Below are 26,862 nucleotides of genomic sequence, written 5' to 3' on the forward strand. Positions count from 1 at the left end.
CCCCCACCCTCCTCTAGACAACAAGTAATCCAGTATCTACGCAAGAAAAATCGGATCAGAAAGGAAAAAATTAAGAAAGAAAACAAAATGCAAGCAAACAACAAAAAAGGTGAAAATGCTATGTTGTGATCCACACTCAGTCCCCATAATCCTCTCTCTGGGTACAGATGGTTCTATCACAAGACCATTGAAACTGATCTGAATCACCTCGCTGTTGAAAAGAGCCATGTGGGAATAATATTTTAAGAGATGTCACCACACTGAATATTCATAATATCTAAACCACATGGAATGAAAACAAATTTAAAATATAAAGACTTAGCAGAAGAAATTAAAACCATATGGGAACAGAATGAGAGATGTACCATAGCTAGTATTCTGATTGCTATTGGAGTTATTTTGAAGATATTTTCAGCAAAGTCTTTAAAAAATAATAGCTTTTTATTTTTCAAAATATATGCAAAGATAGTTTTCAATATTCACTCTTGCAAAACCTTGTGTTCCAAATTTTTTTCCCTTCCTCCCTACTTTCTCCTCCTCTAGACAGCAAGTAATCTTTTTTTAAAAATTTATTTATTTAATAGCTTTTTATTTACAGGTTATATGCATGGGTAACTTTACAGCATTAACAATTGCCAAACCTCTTGTTCCAATTTTTCACCTCTTACCCCCCCACCCCCTCCCCCAGATGGCAGGATGACCAGTAGATGTTAACTATATTAAAATATAAATTAGATACACAATAAGTATACATGACCAAAACGTTATTTTGCTGTACAAAAAGAATCAGACTCTGAAATATTGTACAATTAGCTTGTGAAGGAAATCAAAAATGCAGGTGTGCATAAATATAGGGATTGGGAATTCAATGTAATGGTTTTTAGTCATCTCCCAGAGTTCTTTCTCTGGGCGTAGCTGGTTCAGTTCATTACTGCTCCATTGGAAATGATTTGGTTGATCTCGTTGCTGAGGATGGCCTGGTCCATCAGAACTGGTCATCATATAGTATTGTTGTTGAAGTATATAATGATCTCCTGGTCCTGCTCATTTCACTCAGCATCAGTTCGTGTAAGTCTCTCCAGACCTTTCTGAAATCATCCTGTTGGTCATTTCTTACAGAACAATAATATTCCATAATATTCATATACCACAATTTATTCAGCCATTCTCCAACTGATGGGCATCCACTCAGTTTCTAGTTTCTAGCCACTACAAAGAGGGCTGCCACAAACATTCTTGCACATACAGGTCCCTTTCCCTTCTTTATAATCTCTTTGGGATATAAGCCCAGTAGTAACACTGACAGCAAGTAATCTAATATAGGTTAAACATGTGCAATTCTTCTAAATATATTTCCTCATTTATCATGGTGCACAAGAAAAATCAGATCAAAAAGGGGAAAAATGAGAAAGAAAAAAACAAGCAAGTAAACAACAACAAAAGTGAGAATACAATGTTGTGATCCACATTCAATCCCTATTGAAATCGGCCTGAATCACCTCATTGTTGAAAAGGGCCTCATCCATCAGAGTTTAACATCATTAACATCTTCTTGTTGCTGTGGACAGTGTTCTCTTTATTCTGCTTACTTCTTTTAGTATCAGTTCATGTAAGTTTCTGCCGTCCTTTTTGAAATCATCCTGCTGATCATTTCTTATGGAACAATAATATTCCATTACATTCTGTTTTTCTGTTATCTTAGCCAATCTAAGAGGTATGTATTAGTACCTAAATTGTCTTAGTTTGCATCTGTGATCAATAGTGATTTAGAGCATTTTTTCAAATGACTAAAAGTGGCTTTAATTTCTTCATCTGAAAATTGTCTGTTTATATACTCTGACCATTTGTCAATTGGGGAATGACTTGTATTCTTATAAATTTGAGTCAATTTTCTATATATTTTAGAAATGAGGCCTTTATCAGAAACCTTGGATGTAAAAAAGTTCCCCAGTTTTCTGCTTTCCTTCTAATCTTGGCTGCATTTGGTTTTGTTTGTACAAGCCCTTTTTAATTTAATAAAATCAAAATTACCCATTTTGCATTTCATCATGTTGTCTAGTTCTTCTTTGGCCATAAATTCTTTCCTTCTCCACAGATCTGAGAAGTAGATTATCCTTTATTCTCCTAATTTGCTTATAGTATCATCCTTTATATCTAAATCATGAACCTATTTCAAACTTATCTTGGTATAGGGTGTTAGGTGCTGGTCAATGCCTAGTTTCCGCCATACTATTTTCTAATTTTCTCAGAAATTTTTGTCAAATAGTGAATTCTTATCCCAGAAGTTGGAGTCTTTGGACACTAGATTACTATAGTCATTGATTTATTGTGTCTTGTGAACCTAATCTATTTCACCGATCCATTGCTCTATTTAACTAGTACCAAATGACTTTGATGACTGCTGCTTTATAATAGATTTTTAGGTCTGGTACAGCAAGGCTACTTACATTTTCATTTTTATTAATTCCTTTGAAATTTTTGACCTTTTGCTTTTCCAGATGAATTTTGTTATTATTTTTTCCTAAAGTAATTTTTTGGCAGTTTGATTAATATGGCACTGAATAAGTAGATTAATTTAGGTATAATTTTCATTTTTATTATATTAGCTTGGCCTACCCATGAGCACTTGATACTCTTCCAATTGTTTAGATCTAACTTTGTGTGAAAAGTCTTTTGTAATTGTGCTCATATACTTCCTGGCTTTCTTTTGGCAAGTAGACTCCCACATAATTTACATTAGCTATAGTTATGTTAAATGGAATTTCTCTTCCTATCTCTTGAAGCTGGACACTGTTGGTAATATATAGAAATGCCTGTGATTTATGTGGGTTTATTTTATATCCTGCCACTTTCAGCAAAGTCTATGAGAGACTAAGTAGATGAATGAATGAAAAATTATTTAAGTACTAAGCTTTAGGCACTGCACTATTGAGAATAAAAATACAAAAGCAAGATATTCCTTCCCTCAAAGGGCTTACACTTTAATAGGAGAGATAATGTCTATAGAGTAGTGGTGGTCAGGGAGGGGAATTATGGTCTGGGAAATTTCAGAAATGGTGAGTTTTTTGATTAACACCCATTTCTAGAAGTGAGATAATGTTGTTTTGATTTTAATTTCTACAGCAAGAGATGGGAAGTAAAGGTGAAACATGTATGGCAATAGTGAGGATAAAGAAGCAAAATGATTCAGTTTGGGCCTGGGAGTGGTGGTGAGTGCAGGGGTCTAGCCTCTGCAGGGGGTCCAGGGGATTGAGCAGGAGGAAAAGGGTCAGTGTCAAAGGAAGACAGAAGTCATGGGGTAGTTTAAGTGAGGAACTGAAGGAAGTGATGCTCCCACTCCTCTCAGGCTCCTTTGGGCTTTATTTTTATACTATATCATGATCATATACTTTTCTTTAGGTCAACATCGTCTTCAGATGTGTCTGACTTATTGACCTTTATATGTTACTACATTTGAGATTCAATATTTGAGTAAGTTTTTTGTGGTTAAATCTTAATTATTGATTACATTATGTGACACCAATAATGAAAGGTAAATGTTATACAAGGTTAAATGTCAGTGAATTTTATTAGTTTACTTATGTCTTCTTTGTCAATTCTATGGATTGTTTGATTCTTCTACTTTTCTGACTTGAAATCATATACATGGGCATTTAGGGCAATTCCTAGTTATACTTTAACCATCTTTTGGTTCTTAGACATACTGATCTTTTCTGAGTCTAAGTTGGTAAACACCATTATTTCTTGGACCTTTGAATTCTCTCCGATAATGACAATGCTTTCCATAGTATTCTCTCCTTTATCATTTGCCTCAGTGAGAGATTAGTTTTATTAGGACAGAATATGGATGTGGAATCATTTCTAGTGAACTTGCCCAAAATCCCCTTGTTACCAGATTTTTTAGATAATGTTTTAGTGCCAATCAAGCCAATTTTAAATAATATAGGAAATAGTAGTCCACTAATGAGAATAATAGAAGGAAATGTTGTTCCTGCATGGGTGCTGTGCACATCTTGTCTCAGTGCTGGGCTTTGCCAATCCGCTTAGAGATTGCGGCTCCCAACAGGTGAGGGGAGGGCTTTTACCAGTGAGAACAAGATGGCTGCAAGGTAAGAGTTCTGGTTGGAAGGTACAGTAGCTTCCACATGAATATTAAGATAACGAATAGTGGAGAGAGAAGCAGCCCCTTTTATTCTCCTGAACAATATTCCTCATGATAGGCTAATTTTCACTTATATCATGAGGAATATTGTTCCTAGCCCTAGAGCAGGGCTAGATCCAGTCAATCAATCAAGCATCCCACTCTGCTTACAGTAACTAGTTTAACCTGGTGGTAATGGGTTTGTTTAATCAACTGATCACTGAACCTAAGGCTGTGTTTGAGCAATCCAGGTGATCGATTTGGAAGAAATGAAGACTGAGGGATAAAAGGAAGTGAAGCTGGTCAGTGAGTATCTCGGTATTTGTTGCCAAGCCTCAGTCACTTCCTTTGGGTCTTTGGTAAAATCGCAAGCCAGTTGGAAGCCAAGCATAGGAGGGTCTGTTAGTTTAGAGGAGAGAGCAGTGCCAACCAGCCCCCTTTGAGTGAATCACTTGAAGCAGGGAGAAGAGCCCTTGTATCCACCCCACACTCCCCATCCCCATCCTCGACTGGGAGATGACCATGTTGGTGGACTCTGGGACTTTGGAGGATTTGAATGTCTTATTCTGGGACAGCTCCAGCTGGTCAGAGTGTTAACTTTCAGAGCAAAGGACAAACAAACTGTGCCGAGGAAAGGCAGGTTCAAGACTCCACAAGGATCTCAGAAAAGCTGCGTGGGCATCCCCCCCATGGCTAAGGAGAATTTCACGTGTACAAGTGGCAGAGTGTACCTCCCGTTCTGGGAGATGATTGTACTAAATATGTTTACTGTAGCACTTTAGTAAATACTTGTTTCTGAAAACTAATAAAGCCTGGTTGACTAATTGATATCAACTGATAATCACTGAGCGTAAGATGCTGATAAGTCATATCATGTGAACCTCCCCCTCCTAAATCAAGGCAACAAGTATTTATTAAGTATTTACTATATGCCAGATACTATGCTAAGCAAAGGCGACAAAGCAAAAAAGATCTCTTGCTTTCAAGAAGCTCAAAGTGTAAACCAGAAGACAACATGCAAATAATATAATTAATAAGATAATGTTGATATTGATAATTAGCATCCCTCAGTTCCACAAACTGGACCTTGAGGGATTGAGTAGCAGCTGTCCTCTGGGCCCCTAGCCTTTAGGTGTGAAGTGGATTAGGGAGTAATACCAGATCACCTGCTGCAGCAGAATATTGATTTGTCTTTTTTCTGTTTCTTTCTCAACCTCACCAAAAAAGCTGAAAAGACTGAGATGCTTGATAAAGAGGACAAGGACTAGCATTTATAAAGGGCCTTAACAAATTTCAAAGTGCTTTACATCTACAAGGTGTTTCTAATGTCTTTTTTTTTTTTTTTTTTTGCTAAAGCGATTGGGATTAAGTGACTTGCCAGGGTTACACTGCTAGGAAGTGTTAAGTGTCTGAGATCAGATTTGAACTCAGGTCCTCCTGACTTCAGGGCTGGTGCTGTGTCCACTGCGTTACCTAGCTGCTTCATGTCTTTTTTTTTATTTAAATTTAAATTTATTTTTAACACACATGGTGGGAGAGAAAAATCAGAGCAAAAGGGAAAGACCATGGGAGAGATAAAAAATAGAAAAAAAATAAATGAACATAACTTGTGTTGATTTATTTTCAGTCTTCTTAGTTCTTTTTCTGGATGCAGATGGCATTTTCTGTCCAAAGTCTATTGATATTGCTTTAAATCACTGAATCACCAAGAACAACCAAGTCTTTCATAGTTGATCATCGCCCAATCTTGCTATTACTGTGTACGATGTGTTCCTGGTTTTGCTTGTTTCACTCAGCATCAGTTTGTGTAAATCTTTCCAGGCCTTTCTAAAATCAGTTTGTTCATCATTTTTTTATAGAACAGTAGTATTCCATTATTTTCACATACCACAGCTTGTTCAGTCTTTCCCCCATTGGTGGGCAGCTACTCACTATCCAATTCTTTGCTACCACAAAAACAGCTGCTGCAAACACTTTTGCCCATGTGGGTCCTTTTTCTTCCTTTATGACTCCTTGGGATATAGACCCAGTAATAGCACTGCTGGGTCAAAGGATATACATAGTTCTGGATTGCTCTCCAGAATGGTTAGATCATTTCACAGTTCCATCAACAATGCATCAGTGTCCCGGTTTTCCCACATCCCCTCCATTATTTATCATTATCTTTTCCTGTCATCTTAGCCAACCTGAGAGGTGTGAGATGGTACCTCAGAGTTATTTTAATTTGCATTTCCTAATCAATAGTAATTTAGAACATTTTTTTCATATAATTATAGATGACTTTAATTTGAATCTGAAATTCTGTCTGAATCTGAAAATTGTTCATATCTTTTGACCGTTTATCAATTGGGAAATGACTTGTATTCTTATAAATTTGACACAGTTCTTTAAATATTTTAGAAATGAGGACTTTATCAGAAACACTGGCTGTAAAGATTTTTTCCCCAGTTTTGTGCTTTCCTTTTAATCTTGTTTCTGTTGTTTTTGTTTGTGTAAAACCTTTTTAATTTAATGTAATCAAAGTTGTTCATTTTACCTTTCATAATGTTCTTTAGTTCTTCTTTAGTCACAAATTCCTCCCTTCTCCAAAGATCTGATAGCTAAATTATGCTTTGTTCTTTTAATTTGTTTATAGAATCATCCTTTATGCCCAAATCATGTATTCATTTTGACCTTATTTTGGCATGTGGTGTGAGACGTAGGTCTATACTGAGTTTCTGACATATTATTTTCCAGTTTTCTCAGAAATTTTTGTCAAATAGTGAGTTCTTATCCTAGAAGTTGGAGTTTTTTGGGGGGTTATCAAATGTTAGATTGCTATAGGCCTTGCTTACCATGTTGTGTGTAAATCTATTCCATTGATTCACCACTCTATTTCTTGGCCAGTACTAAATGGTTTTGATGACTGCTGCTTTATAATATAGTTTTAGGTCTGGTACTGCTAAGCCACCATCCTTTGTAATTTTTTTTTCATTAATTCCCTTGATATTTTTCATATTTTGTTCTTCTAGATGAATTTTGTTCTTATTTTTTCTAGTTCCATAAAATAATGTTTTGGTAGTTTGGTTGGTATGGCACTGAACAGGTAGACCAATTTAGGTAGAATTGTCATTTTATTAGCTCAGCCTAGCCAGGAACAATTGACATTTTCCCAATTGTTTAGGTCTGGCTTTATTTGTGTGAGAAGTGTTTTGTAATTGTGTTCATATAGTTCTTGGGTTTGTCTTGGCAGGTAGACCCCCAGTATTTTATTTTGTAATTTTAATTAATAAATGTAATTTTATATATAATATGTGTGTACATATATAATGTATAATGTAATTTAAAATAGAATTTCTTTTCCTATCTCTTGCTGATGGACTTTGTTATAGAAATGCTGATGATTTGTGTGTTTATTTTATATCCTGTGTTCCTAATGTCTTAATACAGTTTTAAGATACTAAGGACACTTTGAGGACATTTGGTATATTATCTCATTTGAACCTCACAATCACCTATTAAGCTAAGTACTACTACATTATGGGCCCATTTTATAGATGAAAAGACTGAGACTGAGGTGAGGTGATTTGTTGGTGGTCACCAAACTACAATGTTAAATAAAGCTTTTACTACCTCATAATGGGCAGCTGGGGGTGCCTTAGTACACAGAGTGCTGGACCTGGAGTTAGGAAGACTCATCTTCCCGAGTTCAAATTTGATCTTAGATACTTTGTAACCATGTAAGCTGTGTAAGTTATTTAACCCTGTTTGCTACAGTTTCCTCATCTGTAAAATGGGCTAGAGAAGGAAATGACAAATCACTTCAGTATCTCTGAAGACCCCAGATGGGATCATGGACAGTTGAAAATGACTGAACAACAACTTGGTGATAGTCTGTCTTGATCACTTGTCTTTCTCCTTGTCCTATTTATATTAAATATGGATCCTGAGGTTGACAGAATTTTTCCTCCCCTCAGATAAGAGTGGGATTTGAGAATTACTCTTTTCCTCATTTCTTTGTTTAACTAAGGTTCACCTATGATGCCCAATTTTAAGAAAAATAACCATTTCTTGCCCCCTTCCTCTCCCCTCCCCTGTTTCCTTTATAAGAATTTCTTCCCACAAATTTCTCTCCCTCCCTTTCTTCCTCTTTCCCTTTTTTGCTCTTCCTCTCTCTCTCTCTCTCTCTCTCTCTCTCTCTCTCTCTCTCTCTCTCTCTTCTTGTCTCTCTCCCTCCCTTCCCCCTTTCTTGTATTTTCAATGCTCCCTTGTGTTACCCGTGGCTTAAAAGCCACAGTGGACATTTACCTTCTCAACACTGATTCATCCTTTTGGTGTATTACTCACTTTCAAGCCTATATTGCTTAGTTCAGTTTTTTGGCTTTATCAGTTTGTGTGTCGACAGCCCAGACAACCCAATGGTCGTGTCCGGCAAGAGCTGCTCATTTCATACCTATTCCAACCCTACCAAGAGGAAGGGATGTAGGTTTCACTATCTGTCCTCTGAGGAGAAGACTTTGAGGAGTCTGAGATCAAGCTGGCCATCACATCAATCAGTGACTCTCCTGTTCCCTTTTAATCCTGCCTTTTTTTTTCCTGAGGCAATTGGGGTTAAGTTGCCCAGGGTCACACTGCTAGGAAGTGTTAAGTATCTGAGGTCAAATTTGAACTCAGTTCCTTCTGACTTCAGGACTGGTGCTCTAGCCACTGCACCATCTAGCTACTCCTCCTGCTTTTCCTTCTTTCTTTCTTTCTTTCTTTCTTTCTTTCTTTCTTTCTTTCTTTCTTTCTTTCTTTCTTTCTTTCTTTCTTTCTTTCTTTCTTTCTTTCTTTCTTTCTTTCTTTCTTTCTGTTAAAGCTTTTTATTTACAAAACATGTGCATGGGTAATTTTTCAACATTGACCCTTGCAAAACCTTTTGTTCTAAATTTTCCTCTCCTTCTCCCCATCCCCTCTTCTAGTTGGCAGGTAGTCTAATACATATTAAATATGTTGAAATACATGTTAGATCCAAGATATGTATACATATTTATACAGTTTCTTTTTGCACAAGAAAAATCAGATCAAGAAGGAAGAAAAAACAACTGAAAAATAAAACAAAATGCTAGCAAATCATAACAGAAAGAGTGAGGGTGGTTACGTTGTGACCCACACTCAGTTCCCACAGTCCTCTCTCTGGGTGTGGATGGCTCTCTCCATCACAAGATCATTGGAATGGGCCTGAATCATCTCATTGTTGAAGAAAGCCACTGGACACAGAATTGATCATCATACAATCTTGTTGCCATGTACAATGATCTCCTGGTCCTGCTCATTTCACTCAGCTTCAGTTCATGTAAGTCTCTCCAGGTCTCTCTGAAATGCTGCTGGTCATTTTTTACAGAACAATAATATTCTATAACATTAATTGCACCATAACTTATTCAGCCATTCTCCAATTGATGGGCATCCACTTAGTTTCCAGGTTCTTGACACTACTTGCCACAGACATTTTTTTGCACATGTGTAAAATTTTCCCTCCTTTAAGATCCCTTTGGGATATAAGCCCAGTAGAAACTGCTTTTCTTTTTAATCCTTCTATTTTTTACCTCCTTGGGATACATACTCATTATTGAGTCCAAGGGTACCTTTAGTTCAGTTATCTCTTTACAAATATAGTTTCAAATTGTTTTCTAGAAATAGTTGTAACATTACTCTAAATGTGAATGATTTCATCCAGTGAAGCAAGTTATGAAGCAGACACCATGTAGCACTTAGAGGTTGGTCAGACATTGTCTGACAGGTCATAGTTGTCCACTGTATCCCAAGCCATTGAAAGGCATCTTTGTCTCACCACTGGACTCTGAGGACTCTGGAAGAAAGAGTAAGACTGATGACTTCATGTGACCCTGCCTCATTAAATCCAATTTATGTGTGAGTCAAAAGACATCACCCATACCATTTTTACCTACCTTGAACTCCTATGCCAATGGATAAGTTACAAAGCAACAGATACAGATGCACAGGGAGCTGTTGTCATAATCCAGCATATAGGAGGCCGAAGTCACAGGGTCATGTTACTGGACTGAAACAGCAGTGGGATTTGCTAGCCTACTGGATATCTGGGCAGCTTTTTTTCCCAATAGTATTTTATTTTTCCAAATACATGTAAATATAGTTTTCAACATTTATTTTTACAATACTTTGTGTTCCAAATTTTTCTCCCCCTTTTCTTTAACTTCTTCCCCAAAAAGCAAACAATTTGATATAGGTTAAAATGTGTAATTCTTTTAAACATATTTCCATATTTGTCACATTTGTGCAAGAAAAATCATATCAGAAGGTAAAAACAAACAAGCAACAACAAAAAGGTGTAAACACTATGCTTTGATTCACATTCAGTCTCCATAGTTCTCTCTCTGGATGTGGATGGCACTTTCCATCACAAGTCTATTGGAATTGCCTTGAATCACATCATTGTTGAAAAGAGTCAAGTCTATCACATAATCTTGCTGTTATTGTGTACAATGATCTCCTGGTTCTGCTCATTTCACTCAGTGTCAGTTCATGTAAGTCTTCCCAGGCTTTATTGAAATCAGCCTGCGCATCGTTTCTTATAGAACTATAATAATATTCCATCACATTGATTTAGTATAACTTATTTAGCCATTTCCCAACTAATGGGCATCCACTCAATTTTCTAATGAGGTCAAAGAAAAACTTTGTGATGATCTGAAGATGCTCATCATCAATAGGCCAAAGAGAAGAAGCTTATAATTCTGAATGACTTTAAGCAGACTAGGCAGGCAGAGACTATCAGTCATCACAGGAAGTCCTAGAGAGGAACGGAGTTGGAAACAGTAATACTTACCACTGGAGACTTGTGAGTCTCATGACCTCATCGTCAATAGTCTTTCATTGAATACAATGAAATTTCATGGATGCACCCTCGCAGCAAACACTGGCATGTTATAGAGTATGTGATTGTAAGAAAAAGAGACAATGGGCAGGATGTGAGTGACAAGATAGTGTGTGGCACAAAGTGCTGGGCAGATTATAGACTTATCCTCTCCAGGCTAAACATTCATATTCAACAAAAGCTGCAGCCCCAAGACAAGATGATTACCAGAAGACTCAACTTCTACAGATGAAAGTGTTTCTCCTAGTGAGACCAGTTCTTTTGCTAAGTTGGAGGAAAAGCTGAGTCAGCACACAGTGAAGAAAAGAAGTGGGCAACTTCCAGAGATTTGGGGTACAGCACTGCATTTGCTTGTCTGGATTAGAACACTTGGAAACTGGCTTGATGAAAATGATGGGGAAATTCAGAAGCCAATAAATGAAAAATGAGATCTCCACATAATAACCAGCAGGATAGTTTGTCCACTTCTAAGAAGGCAGCATTTAACTCCATGAAAAGTAAAATACAAATGAAGCTTAGAAGAGATTCAGGATTATTGATTCAGTAAGAAGGCAGGTGAAATTTAGTTTTATGCTAAGAGTACCAATCCAAAGCACTTTTATGATGCCCTTAAGGTTATTTATGGGCCAAATGCCTATGGTGCATCTCAATTACTCAGCACCAATTGATTAATGATAAGGACACAATCCTGGAGAGATGTCCTCAGCACTTCCATAGCACTCTCAACAGATTATCATCAACCCATGCTGAAGCTATGGTTAAGTTAATCACTCTCTAGCTGAAATTTCAGTTGAATAAGAGGTTTTGAATGCCATTAGACTTCTGTGGCAAAGTACCTAGTGCTGATTCTATTTCAAATGAGAATTACGAGGCAGGGACTCATACAAAAGCTGAGTAAAATCTTCTAGGTTATAAAGCAAGAGGAGGTATTCTTCAGGAGATCAAGATCAAATCTGCCAGGTTATAAAGCAAGAGGAGGTATTCTTCAGGAGATGTCTCTATTCATCTCTTAAAGGAAAAAGAAATAGATTGTTTTTATGACATATACAGGGGAATCTTTCTTTTGGTCAATGCTGACAAGATTCTTGCCAGAACCCTTCTTAAGCTGATCCTTCACCTGGAAGATGGTGATATACCTGAGAACCTGTGTGACTTCAGAAAGAGCCGAGGAACAGTCAATATGGTGTTGGCTACCTGATAACTCTAGGAGAAATGCTAGGAACAGAACACAAGTCTGCATACATTTGTTGATTGGACCAAAGCCTTTGATACCATCAGTTGGGAGAGCTTGTGGAAGATCATGGCAAAATTTGGCTGTCCAGAGAAGTTCATCAGAATTGTAGATTTTCACATTAACATGCGTGCAGAGACTGGATACGCTCTCATGCTTTTCCAATCACCAGTGGAGAGAACAAGGCTACGTGCTTGCTCCCTTGCTTTTTAGCATGTTTTCAGCATTGTTGTCAAAAGCCCTCATCAAGGATGAAAACGGCATCGATATCAGCTATTACACAGCACTACCCCAGCTACAAGCCAAGAAGGAGAATTGGTGAGAGACTTTTTGTTTGCACATGATTGTGTAATCAATGCAGCCTCTGAGGCTGCAGTACAACAGAGTAAGGGACCATTCTCTGCTATTTGTGCTCATTTTGGCTCGACCTGTGGAAGGACCATCAGTCACAGCCGGACACACTGTACCTTGACCCCAATGTTAATGATACTATTTGGGTCCTCTTTGAGTGTGAAGGACTCCCCCCAATTGGAGCTGGAATGGGCGAGGCTTTGTGAGATCTCAATAGAGGCAGGTAGTCTGTGTCAGTTTGCTACCAGTGAGACCCTGAGCAGTGACCTCTAGGATCCAGTACAGTATTAAATCAGACTCAGTTGCCAAGATTCAGCTTTCCAGAATAACTGCTGCATTCAGAGGGGAGCTTGCAGGGGACAAATGCTTTGTGTCAACTGCTGTATATTTGTAACAACTACTCTCTCCAGGGACTGAGATGAAGTGAATCCCTGGTTTGAGGGAATGAGATGGGCTTCTGTTCTTGCTATTTCTTCTCAATAAATCCCTTTGCAAAAGCTAATTGATATTGCTTGGTTAAATGAAACCAGTTGCTAATCGTGGGAAGGTATAGAGCACAGAAGGGAAATATTAACTGTAACTGGCAATTGAACTTGGGAAGAACATAATGGAATGGAGATGTAAGATGATGGCATTCGATGAAAACTCAGCTGTCACAAAGAGGAACCTTGAAGTGGGGAGAAATGTGACCAACCTGGCTCTAAAAGTTGGTTACAAAGTCCAGAGCTTTGCTATCTAATCTTTGGGGAAGTTCTAGAAGTCTAGCTATTCCATCATCTATGGGTAGAGTTGTTTCTGTTATGGTCTTGCTTTCCCAGCTCTTTTTTATCTCACATTGCTTAAGGTAATTGTGTTCCCCCCCATTTTTCTTACTCATTTCTTTGTTCTTTCTGTTTGTTTTCCTTTGAGATTTTCCTGTAAGAGCTCTTTTTCTTTTCTTTTTTTAAATAGGCATACATATTTATAGAATTAGCTTGCTGCCCAAGAAAAATCAGATCAAAAAAAATGAGAAAGAAAATAAAATTCAAGCAAACCACAACAAAAAGAGTGAAAATGCTATGTTGTGAACCACCCTCAGTTCCCATAGTCTCTCTCTCTTATCATCACAAGATCATTGGAACAACCCCAAATCACTCACTATTGAGAAGAGCCATGTCCATGAGAATTGATCATCGTATAGTCTTATGTTTCTGTGTACAATGATCTCCTGGTTCTGCTCATTTCACTCAGCATCAGTTCTGTAAGTGTCTCCAAGCCTCTCTGAAATCATCCTGTTGGTCATTTCTTACAGAACAACAATACTCCATAATCTTCATATACCACAACTTATTCAGCCATTCTCCAACTGATGGGCATCCACTCAGTTTCCAGTTTCTTGAAGGGCTCCTTTTCTTTTTCTTTTTTCTTTTTTTCCTGTTGTCATCCTTTTATTTTATTTGGAGCATTTGTCACCTCAGTCACCAGGTCTTTAGTGAGTCACTAGTTATTTATTGACTTACCATCTATTTCCTGACTGTTGCCAAAACCTATATCCTTGTTACTCTGGAGACAGAACAGGAACAAACTGATGCTTACCTTCCATCATCATAGGACCCTTGAGGGCAAAACAATTAGTCAAATTGTACTATAATAAGCAAACTCCCACCTTCTTCTTTTCTAATCTCTGTGATTCAGAATTGATGACTACCTGGGTAAAACTTACCCTTTCCACCAAGTCCAGATGAATTACACTAAGGGAACTGAAAGAGCTAGCTACTAAACTGTTGAGTTACTGGCATTGGGGTCTGAAAGTTCACGGAAGATGGGAGAAGTACTGAAATTAGAGAAGATTGAATATTGTCCCAATTTTTAAAAATTAAGGAAATGAATTTGGATTCCTGGAAAAATTCTAGAAGGTAATTTTTCACTTTATTTTTTAATTAAAAAGTTTAAATCAGCAGAATCTGTCTCCTAACCAGGCTTCTCAATGCTGGCAATGAAAGATAAACAAAACCCCTGTTATGAACATATATGGTCAAGCAAAACAAAATTCCACTTTGTCCATATCCAAAAATGTTTGTTCCATTTTGCATTATAAGACCTTTATCTCTTTATAGTAATTGAGTTATATATTTTATATTTGCCTTTTGGAGTAATGGTTAGTAATTATACTGATCAGAATTCCTCAGTTTCAAAAATTGTTTGCTTTCATGATATTACTGTCATTGTATAAATGGTTCTCCTGGTTCTGATCATTTGCACTGCATCAATTCATATGAAGTCTTTCTGAAACCATCTGAATTCATAATTTCCTATAGCAAATAGTATTCCATCCATTTATATACCAAGAACTTATCAAATCATTTTCTAATTTATGGAAAGATTCCCATTCTTTGCCATTTTAAAAAGGCTTTTTTTTGGGGGGGGGTACATCCTCAGAGTTTGTTTTGCTTAGAACTAATCTCTCTCCGTTAATCTACCCTCCCTCTAATTCCCCCTTCCTCCTTCTTTTCTTTCCCTTTTAAGAGCTATATATTTCTGTACCTAAATCAATGGGGTTGTGTTCTGCCTTCCTTTGACCAGTTTAAATGTGTGACGTTCAAGGGCCAGCAACTCCTCTCCACTCCGTCTTCCTTGTTCTTCTTTAGTTAAAGAGTACAATCTACTTGTACACCTTCATTATGTGAGGTAATTTTTCCTAATCTTCCTTTCCTTTTTAAGACCGAGGTCTCCCACTGCAAGCTAGTTCATTTCTAGTTGTCCTGATCTCTCTCTGGTCAATGGACGCAAATGGCTCTGGAGGAAAAAGTGAGACTGGTGACTTTGCACAACCCTCCCTCATTTCAATCCAATTCACTTGCATATGATGACATCCCTGATGTCATGGTCCTCCTCGAGAATGAAGGGCAAATCCTCCACTCTCTACTCAGTTTAGGAGCAGGCTTTCACTTTGTAAGATCAAAGAAGAGGTGGAATGACAACAGATATCAGATCAAGGAATTTCAGAATTCTTGAACATGGAAGTGATGCCTTTGTGTGAGAAAATTGAGGAACATGAAAGGAAGTTTGAGGGAGTATCACTTTTTACGTTAAAGTTCCCTACTTGCTATAGGAAAAAGTATAAAATTTGGGGAGATTGGGAGGAGAGAAAAACCTCTCCCCTCTCTCATCTCTGTCTCTCTTCCTTCAGGTCCTACTTAAAATTCCTCCATCTAATAGAAGCCTTTCCCCCATTCCCCTTACATATCTTCCCTCTATTGATGATTTCCTATTTCCGCCTCATATAATTGAACTTTTCAAAAGCAGAGATTATATTTTTCCTTTCTTGTCTCCAGTGCTTAGTACATAGGAGTGGGTGTTTAATGTTTATTGATTGACTGACTGAACCAAGAGCAGAACTCATTGAGGAAAGAAAGGAATGTCCTGGAGTTCAAGAGACAACAATCATAAGAATCAAGTGATTTGACAGCAATTCTGAGTGATATGTGTGTGTATGTGAGAAATGGCAGCCACGCTAAAAATGTAATGATAACCAAACTAAAACCTTATGTATCCTAATGAAATTTATTAAAGGGTGCATATATATATATATACACACATATATATATATATATATATATATATATATATATATATATATGTATGTATATATTCAACAGATGGAACCGTAGGAAGATTGAAGATTAGAATTGCTACAAGTGTTTGTGTACCAGGGAAATGTACACTCACTGGTTTGGAGACACAACTCTCGTCGGAAGGCAATGCTAAATGTGGCTTGCCAATGGTCTTTTTTATACCCTATAATTCCTCTCTTTGAATTTTCAAAAGGATGCTCCTTTAGCTGTTTAATTCCCGGGGATTCTGGGTCAGTGGTTGCTATATGGGGAAGGGACAGGGTGAAGAATAGAATTAGAATACTCATTTCCTTTATCTTTGCTCAAAAGACTTTGAGCAAAAGATTTAATATGATGATTCCCTAGTGTGTTATCTGTGATTCCCAGGAACTCAGATGCCATACAAGACTCCTCCATTTGTGTGGAGACGGACACATCTCTGCAACCTTCATTTTTAGAGGCAAGGGAAAGATCTCAGCTGTTTAGGAGTTTGAGGAAAAATAGTGAGAAGCAATGAAACTGTGGGAATCTGCACTTGACCCCTGCCAGGAAAATGACTTTGGGATAGATTCTTAGATGAGGAGAAAAAAGGCCTTTGATCAAGCAGGATGGCTTTGCCTTGGGGATCTATATATGAATAAGAGACATCCTACAAGATGGAGTTTCTTTAAAGGAAAAAAAAAATCTAAAATGAATTCTTTATCGGGTCATTGATTGGTAAGGACCTTAGTGGCTGTCAAGTCCAATGCTCTCATTTTACAAATGGAAACATTGAGGCAGAGAGATGAAGTGACTTGCTTAGAGTCACAAAGCTAGAAAGTCGCTAAGATAGGATTTGAATTCAGGTATCCCTACGGCTTAACAAAGTGTAGGACCATAGATTCTTAAATGTGAGCTCAATGACCGTCTCTCAACTTAAGTATTGGATGGGGATCTGTCCTGGGGAACTTGATCTCTAGTAAGAGGGGGCTCCCCTGTTTCCTGCTCTTTGGCTGTTTAGATTCCACACATTGTTATCCTGTGGATGACATTATTATACCTTATGTCTGAGGATATTACTCTGTGTATAATATGTCAAGTAGGGGACAGGTAATTTATTCCTATGTAGATAAGACATGCTAAGCATAGATGCTCATTCCCTTTTCTAGTGTCCAGAAAATATAGACATCAGAAAATTGACCTGACCTATTATTATAGCTAATTCTTGGGAGGTTGACCCTTATACTTCTTCCAAATAGACTTAATTAACAGGACTGTTAATTAAGCCCTCTCATCTTTAGCCAGGTACTATCTGAACAATTACCACTACATGTATCCTGGTAAAATAAGAGGCTGATCCTCTTATTATTAGCTATTCCCCCCAATCCAGAAGCCTTCCTCGATTGCTGCTGCTGAGCAGCCATCCCTTGATCTCACTGGACTGGGGACCTCTGGACGGCCACCCCCAATCCTGACTCTGCACAGTGTCTGTTTCTGGAGAGCTGCTTACTTGCCAAGGACAGGAATCACAGAAGGCTTTGGTTAGCGAAATCCCTTTGCTACCCAGAGCTTTTCAAGTACTGTCCCATAGCACTTTAAGGTTTACAAAATACTATATATCTGTTCTCTTATCCTCACAATCGCCCTGGCACAAATTAGGTTCCCGGTGCAGGAGATGAAAAGGAGAATGAGAGCTCTTCCGTTGTGGGTGGAACATTCATGGAGGAAATGTTAGCATGCGATCTGGGCCTTGAGGATGCCTTACCTCAGGTGCCAGAGCCCTGCTGGCTCCCGCCTCCCCTGATGAAGGGCATGGAAAGAAGCCGTTTTTCCCTGGGTTCCAAACCCCAGAGTTACGGCGCTAATTAATGGGCACAGGCTGTTTAGCACTGGGGTTCCTCGTGTTTGATGGTTAACAGTCTGATTGCCCTCAGACGCTCTACTGGGGTCCTTCAATTACCAGCCAGTTTAAGCCCATTTCAATCAATTCCATCTAGAGGGGATAACTGGCTCCGGGAGCAAGGAGATATTTTCCGGATTGATCTGGGGGAAGGGAGAAAGAGGCTGAGCAGTGGATAAAGTCAGATAAAACACTGTCTACTGAAATCTTCTCCGTCTCAGCAACTCCCACCTGGACGTTCAGCCAAAGGCCTGGGGGGGAGTGGCTGGTGGGAACTGCTGGGACCTCCGTTTCAAAGCTCTTAAATGCTGCTCATCCAACGATCTTGTTTATGGATAAGGAAATAGAGGCCACGGAAGTATTGACCTATTAATACATGGGAAAGAAAGATGATCCTTAAGATGAAGTTTGATAGTCCTTCTCAGCCTACGGGGTGCATTTGGTTTCGTGGTCCACCTCCTGCACCTGAATCCCCCCCTTTTCCTGTTTTTTTGGACACATGTCTCTTTTCTTCTCAGTTGCCTTTGCCAGCATTTCATTCTCACTCCTCCCTGTAACCGGGGATTCAATCTCAGGTCTCCTTATATCCCTGGCAATTCTTGCCAGGGCCTTGTCAGCTCTCATGGTTTTACCTGGCGACTTTGTGCTGGTCACTCCCAGATCTATGTTTCCAGAACCATTTTCTCACTGAGAGCTTCAGGGTTGGGTCACTGATTTCCCACGGGACATTTCCAGCTGAACACATCTCAGACCTAAGGTATGTACAACTGGGCTCATCTTTTCTCTCAAGCACTCCCTGCTTCCAGACTAGCTTATTTCTGTGCCACCAGTCTCCCCGGTTAATGATCTTGGCTTTCTCCTGGCCCCTCACTCTCTCTCACCCTATATACACAGAGTCAGCAGTCAAACCTACTTACTGCTCCACTATTCTGGTAGAAGATATCTAAATAGTTTAAGATAAGAAGAAGGGAAAAAGCAGGCAAATAACCTCAATTTCCCCCCATGAAATATGAGGCAAGATTTTTGGCTTACACGGTAAAGGAGGGGAAGCTATTAAAGGTTTGAGGAGGATTAAAAATGTTTGGAAGAACTGCTGTATTGAATGGGATAACAAGTCAATTAGGAGAGTATAAAAAGATTGCCTTGCTGCAGTGAAGGCCCAGTTGAAATGATGTATCATAAACTTATAGTGGATCCAGTTGGCGTGCTTTTGTGATTTGTCCGGTTTCATTCAGTAATATGTGAAAAGAAGCAAAGGCAGAAGATGGTAGGAGTAATTAAAAAACTGAGCTCGTCAGGGCAAAATCAGTGATAAAATCAAGAGGCCCAGGAACTAAGAGAAGACAATGTAGAGCTGGATTGGTTCCCTAAAGAGTCAAAATGAAGAAGGTGGGAGAATATAGCCAGGATAGGAATGATAGCCTGGAAAGGCAATAAGGGACAAGGAATTAAAGTTTCTGTGAGGATGAAGAACAGGATTAGTGGCTGTCAAGTCCAATGCTTTCATTTTACAAATGGAAACATTGAGGCAGAGAGGAAGGTTAATCTTCCTAACTCTAAGCACTATGGAGTTATAGTGGATCCAGTTGGCGTGCTTTTGTGATTTGTCCGGTTTCATTCAGTAATATGTGAAAAGAAAAGGCAGAAGATGGTAGGAGTAATTAAAAAACTGAGCTCGTCAGGGCAAAATCAGTGATAAAATCAAGAGGCCCAGGAACTAAGAGAAGACAATGTAGAGCTGGATTGGTTCACTAGAGAGTCAAAATGAAGAAGGTGGGAGAATATAGCCAGGATAGGAATGATATCCTGTAAAGGCAATAAGGGACAAGGAATTAAAGTTTCTGTGAAGATGAAGAACAGGATTTGGAACTGGATGGCACAGGGAGAAGTGGAATGACAAAGATTATGGATAGATAAGAGAATTTTAATGAGTTTCTAAACATCATTTATGGGTTATGAGGAGATCAAGGAACATGAGATAGGGTCTGAGACAGAGTACAGGAGCAGGTCATGTGAAATGAGTTAGTTTAGGAATTAGGGGAGGGATTAAGGAGTTTGAGGGAGTTTCAACATATATGTTGAAGTTCCCTACTATAAAGGAAGGCATTGAGGAAGAAAGAAACTGTAAGCTTGATATTGAACTCATTGAGAAAAGAAGGGAGATGGTTCAGAGGTCCATAGACAACAGTTAGTATAATCTTGATTGGGTATAGATGTGGTTTGAGTGAACCACAAAGGAGAACACATTACTAAGTGATAGAGTAAAGGGAGATCTTGGAAGTGGCAAGAAGAACAAGGAGCATTCCAAGTCACCCACCCCCACAGGTGAATTGACAGGAGGGAGTAATGGAAGGGGAGGTCAGTCATCAAGAGAGAGCAAGGGTTCAGTAAAATATAGAAGATGAAAGGAGAAGGAAAAGACAACCTGAAAGTCTAGTTGGTTACTTATAGAACAGGCATTCTAGAGGGCACAGTGGAAAGGATAGGATTTAGAAGACGTTGAACAGGTGGTTGGTTGGAGGGAATGTAGAGGAGGATTAGAGAGTGGACAGAATGGAGGATACAGAATGAGATTTGAATAAAGGCAGCCTGGTATTCAAAATCACTGGTAAAAAGAGGGTATGATCAAGTGGGAGTTTGTAAATCATTGCTGAATTGTTCAGGTGGATTATCAATATTATTAGAATTCCCTCTCAGGGTAGAGAAAGCAAGTGCTATGGAGTTCCATGCAGTGAAAGGACCAATTGGGTGGAACTGATGAAAACGTTATTTCTCCATCCCCCAATGGAAGAAAGAGGTTAGCAATAGTAAGCTGGCTACTCAGTGATGACGTAGCTATGACAACCTGTGAAATAAAGAACATTACAGCTTATTCTTCAGTGATGGTGGCATGAGATGCTGATTTAAACAGTATTTAAATCATCTATAAACTTGGCTGTTAATACTTTAAATCTGAGATTCTTATGTCCAGTGATCAAGTGATAAATTCCACGAATAATGAATTAAAACATCTTGATATTCTTGCTACAAATAAAGCCAGAAGAAATAAGTTATAACTTAATGAAAGGATAGTTCCCAGGTGTTCTTTGAAGACAGAAATAAAAGTTGGTAAAGTTGATTTGATTACACATCCAAATGTAAAAAAAAACTTCATTTTCTGCATCATCTGGTCATCTTGTGATAATCCTCTCATTAAATGCTTGAACAAAAATCATGAAAACATTTGAAACTTATGTACCAACATATGTTACAGAGAACAAAAAAGCAGAGAAATACTTTGGAGAAGTTGATGAGACTCTCCAAGTTAAATTAACATACATTTTAATTCTTGGTATTTTCAGTGCAAAGATGGAAATAGGTGAGGATGGTAAGAATTCTATTAAAAATGATGAGGAAAGAGAGATCAATGACTTTTTTCAAATTCAATTAAATTAATTTTGATTAATAGATATCTACTTTCTCTCTTCCTGATTTCATTGAAAAAGAAAAAGAAAAACCAAAACGCTTGTAACATATGTATAATTAAGCAAAACGAACTCCCTCATTGGCCATATCTATCTATCTGTCTGTCTGTCTATCTATCTATCTATCTATCTACACTCTGAGTCTATCACTTCTCTTTTAGGAGGTGAGTAGTATGCTTTATCATGAGTCTTCTGCAACTGTGTTTGGCACCTTGATTATAGTTCTCAAATTTTTCAAAGTTGTTTATCTTATAAATTGGTCTCCTGACTCTGCTCACTTCCCTCTGTCTCAGTTTATACAAATCTTCTAAGGTTTCTCTGAAACCATCTCCTTTATCATTTCTTACAGCACCATAGTATTCGATTTATCCGATTACACTCATATAGCATGATTTGAATAGCTATTCTGCAGTTGATGGGCAACCACCCCTCCTCTCCAAGACTTTTTGAGAATATAAAAGTCTTGAGCCTTTACAACATGAACATTTTCTTGGAGAAAAGGACCAGCAGACTCTAGATATGATAAACACCAAACAACAATTCAAAAAGACAGAAGAAGATTTATTATAGATTTGAGAGTTTTGCCCAAGTTAGCTGTTTTGAATTCAATCAGATCACTGACAGAACAAAGATAAGAATTTATATGAAGCTAGAAGGAAGAAAATTAATCAGAAAAATATATGGCATGCAATTGAAACAACTTAACTCTGATCTATTTAAATAAGCCTTGGCAGTAAAAAAAGGATGAAGACAGTAGAGATGATATTGACACTGATTAAAACAATTTTATACAGGTGTTTCACTGGAATAAATCAAAAGCCTAAAAAGTGCCCTAATCAGCAAACGTTTGATTTATTTGACAAGCAGGGAGAGATGGCCGGTAAAGGCAATATTGGTTTGAATTTAGGCCTATTTGTAAAATCTTACTTTAACCATCATGTGGTTGACTGAAAAATACATAGAATTGAGAACTGAAAATAGGTTAAAATTAGGGAGAAAATAAAATGTTAACAATGCAAATTAAATTTAAAAGCGATAAAACTTTTTTTTAAATAAAAAAATTAAAAGCAATAAAACAATTAATTGGATATATAGGTTGAGAGAATGAAGCATCAAGGATGATGTTGAGATTGTGAACTTGGGTGACCAGAAGGATTCCCTCTCAGTGGGAATAGGGAATTTTGGTAGTGGGGACTACTTTATAGGGAAAGATGATGAGTTCTGTTTTGGACATGCCATGTAAATGCTTTTATATTGAAGAAAATAGAAAATAAAATATAAATTTACTTTAAAATGTCACTGAATTCATAGGAGGCTTTTGTTATCAGTTTCTTATCAATGGCTATTTATAGTACAGTACATCTCGTGGGGATTCCCATCTTCATTGGTCCAGTTTACAAGTCTGGTTGTCACTTTCATTCCTGCTGTTTCTGATCATGTTGATGATTTTTTTTATGTCACCTCATATTTGAACCCATCTAGGGTGAGAGGCAACAGCCTATATTTACCAACCTACCCACTTGTCTCTGTCTCTCTTTGTGTCTCTATGTCTGTTCGTCTCTTTCTATCTCTGTCTCCCTCTGTTTCCATCTCTGTCTGGCTGTCTCTATCCTCTGTCCATCTCTATCTCTGTCTCTCTGTTTCTCTCCTTCCCTCCCTTCCTCCCTCCCTCTCTCTCCCTGTTTGTCTTTCTTTCTCTGTCTATCTTTATCTATATAACCCAGTCCATCTCTTTGTCTCTCTCTCCTTCCTTTTCTCTCTCTTTCTCTGTATCTCTATATCTATCTCTCCATCTCTGTCTTCTCTGTCTCTGTCTTTCTGCCTTTCTCTTCCTATGAATCATTAGCAGTTAGAATTCTGTAAGAATCAGACATGTTTAACATAGATTGGATTGCTTGTCTAGGAGAGGAGATGGAGAAAAGGGAGGGAGAAATATTTGGAACACAAGGTTTTATAAGGGTGAATGTTGAAAACTATCTTTGCATGTATTTGGAAAATAAAAAGCTATTAAAAATAAAATAAACCCTTTTTAAAAAAGAATTCTTCTGCAAAGATAAGGTTCAATGATTTGCAGACTGGAGAGTAGAGATGTCAAAGACCTATGGCAACAATGAGATAAAAAAAAATAATAAAAAGATAATCCAATAAATACACTGAGAGGAAAAAAAAGGTGGGATGGGGACAGAAGAAAATAATAATAAAAGTTAAAAGTTAGTCTTTAGTGCTTTAAGATTTGCCTAATTTTATTCTCATTGATACCCTGGAAGGAAGGTGTTATTTTTGTCTCCATTTGACAGATGACAAAACTAAGCCTGAGAAAGCAAAGTGTTAAATTAGGCCAGAATTGAATTTGTTTTTCTGATTTCGAGTCCCATATTGTATACCCTGAATTCTCTAGTTATTGCTTTGTTAAAGTGTATGTGTTTTCTTTTTCCTTGGAAAATTAGGAATTTATAGTTTTACTTGTGATTTTATTCCTGATTTGGTTTATTCCCTTATTTTTATTAATTTTTATAATGGCAGGATGGTGCAAAAGAAAGAAGGCTGAATGTGTTATAGCAAGATATGTTTGAACCCTGTGGCTTTGCCACTTATGCCCTGAATGATCGATCATAGGTGAGCCACCTAAACCTGTCTCAACTCCATTTTCCTTACTATGTAAGAAAAGTCCTTATGATTAAGGACTGGCAAAAAGCTCAGGCCTCATGAATATGCATGAGGTTGCCTCGACTAATGCAGCCCCTATGGGGACTTGAAAGTATATCCAGACAATCTTTAACTTCTCTTTGATTATTCTTTTATTTATCTATCTATCTATCATTGTATCTTTCTGTCTGTCTGTCTGTCTATCTATCCATTAATTCATTTATCTATATCCATCTATCTATCTATCTATCTATCTTTCCATTCATTCATTCATTCATTTACCTATCTATCTGTTTGTTTATTTATTTATCATTGATTATTCTTTTATTCTAGATGAAGGAGATTGGAGGTAGAGGTCTGAGAGTAAAGGCCAACTGGAGTTTTAAAAGCCAGATGTCTCGAGAATCAAGCAGTGGCCTTTGGGACCTTTGGGAACCCCAGCTCCTTTGGTAGTTGAGTTAGGGACAGAACCAGAGGCAAAGCAGCATTTAGACATTTACTTGGTGGGATCAATGTTATATAGAACTCAGAGCTCATTCTTCCGAAAGATCGAGGTGATATAAGGGAGAGTGTGTCCCCCAAGTCTCTGGGGAGAAATGGTTGTGCTTCTGCCCTTGCTGTATATTCACATCAAATATCCTATTGTTGATGCTAAAATATCTTAGTTAAATGGAGCTGGAATGTTATTTATTGTTCATTAGTAGTGGAGAAATCATACTGGATTGGAGGCTCGAGTGAATAATATCAGAGAAGAGATAGACTGACCAGCTAAGCTGCTTGGGAGGAGGTGGAAAAACTGTTACTTTTTTCAAGTCCCTTCAAGCAAACTGTGAATTCAGGAATCCACCAGACTGTTTTCCTTTTTGCTTGTATCCTTCGTACTTAGTACTGGCACACAGTAGGTACTTAATAAATTCTTGTGGTTCTGCCTTGCCTTGGCATTCATATTCAACTCCTTATGACCCCATTTGTTTTTGTTTCTTTGACAGAAATATTGGAGTGGTTGCCATTTCCTTCTCCAGCTCATTTTATGGATAAGGAAACTGTGAGTGACTTGCCCAGAGTCACACACCTCCAAAGTACCTGAGGCCAGATTTGAACTCAGGAAGGTTAATCTTCCTAACTCTAAGCACTATGGAGTCAGCTACAATAGCAATCTCCCAAGTGCAGCAATGGCTGAGAAGAAAAGCTTAGAAAGACTTGTATGAACTGATGCTAAGCGAAGCAAGCAAAACCAGGAAACCTTTGGATGTACAGCAACAGAAAGATGGTACGATGATCTACTATGATGACTTGGCTCTTCTCAACAATTTAGTGATCCAAGGCAATCCCACTAAACTTTGGATAGAAAATGTCATCCACATCCAAAGAGAAAATTTTGGAGACTGGCTGCAGATCACAGCATACTATTTTCACCTTTTGTTGCCGTCTTTTTTTCCCCCTCGTGATTTTTCTCCTTTTTTGTTCTAATTTTTCTCTCCCAACATGACTCGTGGCAATATGTAAAAAGTGAACAAACATATATGACCTAAAAAAATAAAAGATTAAAAAAAGAAGCTGAAATCCATTCAAGACAAACTTAGATATATCAAGAAAAGATGACATTAGGATTCTTCAAGGGCCAGGGAGTTCAACAGTTATATCAAAGAGGAATATTATGAGTTTTCTGTGAAAGAAGACCAGGAGTTCCAAGAAGCAGGATCTGTAAAGTGTACCTTTGCTGTGTGTTTTCTCTACACGTAGTCCCCATCATTTGTAGTTTAAGTTTGTTCCCTCTCTCTCTATGGTTCCAGTGAATATTTATGGGAGAAACTTCTTCAGACTTTTTGGTGATGGTTCTTCCTACCAACTGTTTGGCATTTCAATGACAACAGCTAGTTGAGGCTGTCTAGTAATCAATATGGGGGCTCATTGGTAAAAAGATTAGGAAACTCTGGCTACTCAAGATTACCCCTAGAATCCTATAGGGAGAAGAACCGACCTGCCAGCATCAGTGGGAGCAGGGACTCCTTTAGTGGTTCTAAAAGACACTTAACTTCTCAGGGCCTCTTTGTAAGGCTACAGACTATAGAACAGTTATTCGTCAGCATTGGTAGAAGGGGTTTCCACATTGTGAGCTCCCTACACCTAATGAAATCACAAATCTGGATAAAAAATTAAAAAATGTATTCACAGACAGAGCTATAGAAGCAACTATAGCACAGGGTGACGTCCAATTGGAGAGGGAGCATGGAACTTGGAATGTCAGAGCTGAAAGGGAGTTTAGAACACAAAATGTCCGCGTTGGGATGAGACCTTAGAATGGAATGTTAGAGTTAGGAGGGACTTTGGAACAAAAAAGTCAGAGCTGGGAGGAGCCTCGGAACAGGGAATGTCAAAGCTGAGAGGAGCCTCAGAACAGGGAATGTCAGGGCTAGGAGGAGCCTCAGAGGGAGGCTGGGAGGGACCTTAGAAGAGAGAGTGTTTGGGCTGAGAACGTCTTGGAATACAGAACATTATAACTATAAATTACTTTGGAAGATGGAGGATTGGAACACAGAATCTCTGGGCTAGGAAGCACATGAGAACCTAGAGTAAGTGTGGATTATAACCTCCATCCCCATTAATTTAATGACAGAGGGAAGATACTCTATCTGAATTGATTGACCTGTAATCTAAGTATTAAAGAATTTTCTTATCA

General features: G+C 38.0%; 1 protein-coding gene and 1 long non-coding RNA gene across 2 annotated transcripts in view; both read left to right on the plus strand.

The window, feature by feature from the left end:
* LOC100915694 (cytochrome c oxidase assembly factor 7) overlaps positions 1 to 73 on the plus strand; it is a 34,710-nt gene extending 34,637 nt beyond the window's left edge. Inside the window, exon 8 of the transcript XR_004234277.1 lies at positions 18 to 73. The gene's annotated coding sequence lies outside the window, so the exon portion shown is untranslated. The remainder of the gene's footprint in view (positions 1 to 17) is intronic.
* On the plus strand, positions 69 to 25,203 carry LOC116423754. Its single transcript, XR_004234280.1, has 3 exons — positions 69 to 109; positions 24,060 to 24,152; positions 25,172 to 25,203. It is a non-coding gene; the product is annotated as an uncharacterized LOC116423754 (long non-coding RNA).
* The last annotated feature ends 1,659 nt before the right edge of the window (positions 25,204 to 26,862 follow it).

This window comes from Sarcophilus harrisii, chromosome 4, assembly GCF_902635505.1.
Source record: "Sarcophilus harrisii chromosome 4, mSarHar1.11, whole genome shotgun sequence".
Lineage (NCBI taxonomy): Eukaryota > Metazoa > Chordata > Mammalia > Dasyuromorphia > Dasyuridae > Sarcophilus > Sarcophilus harrisii.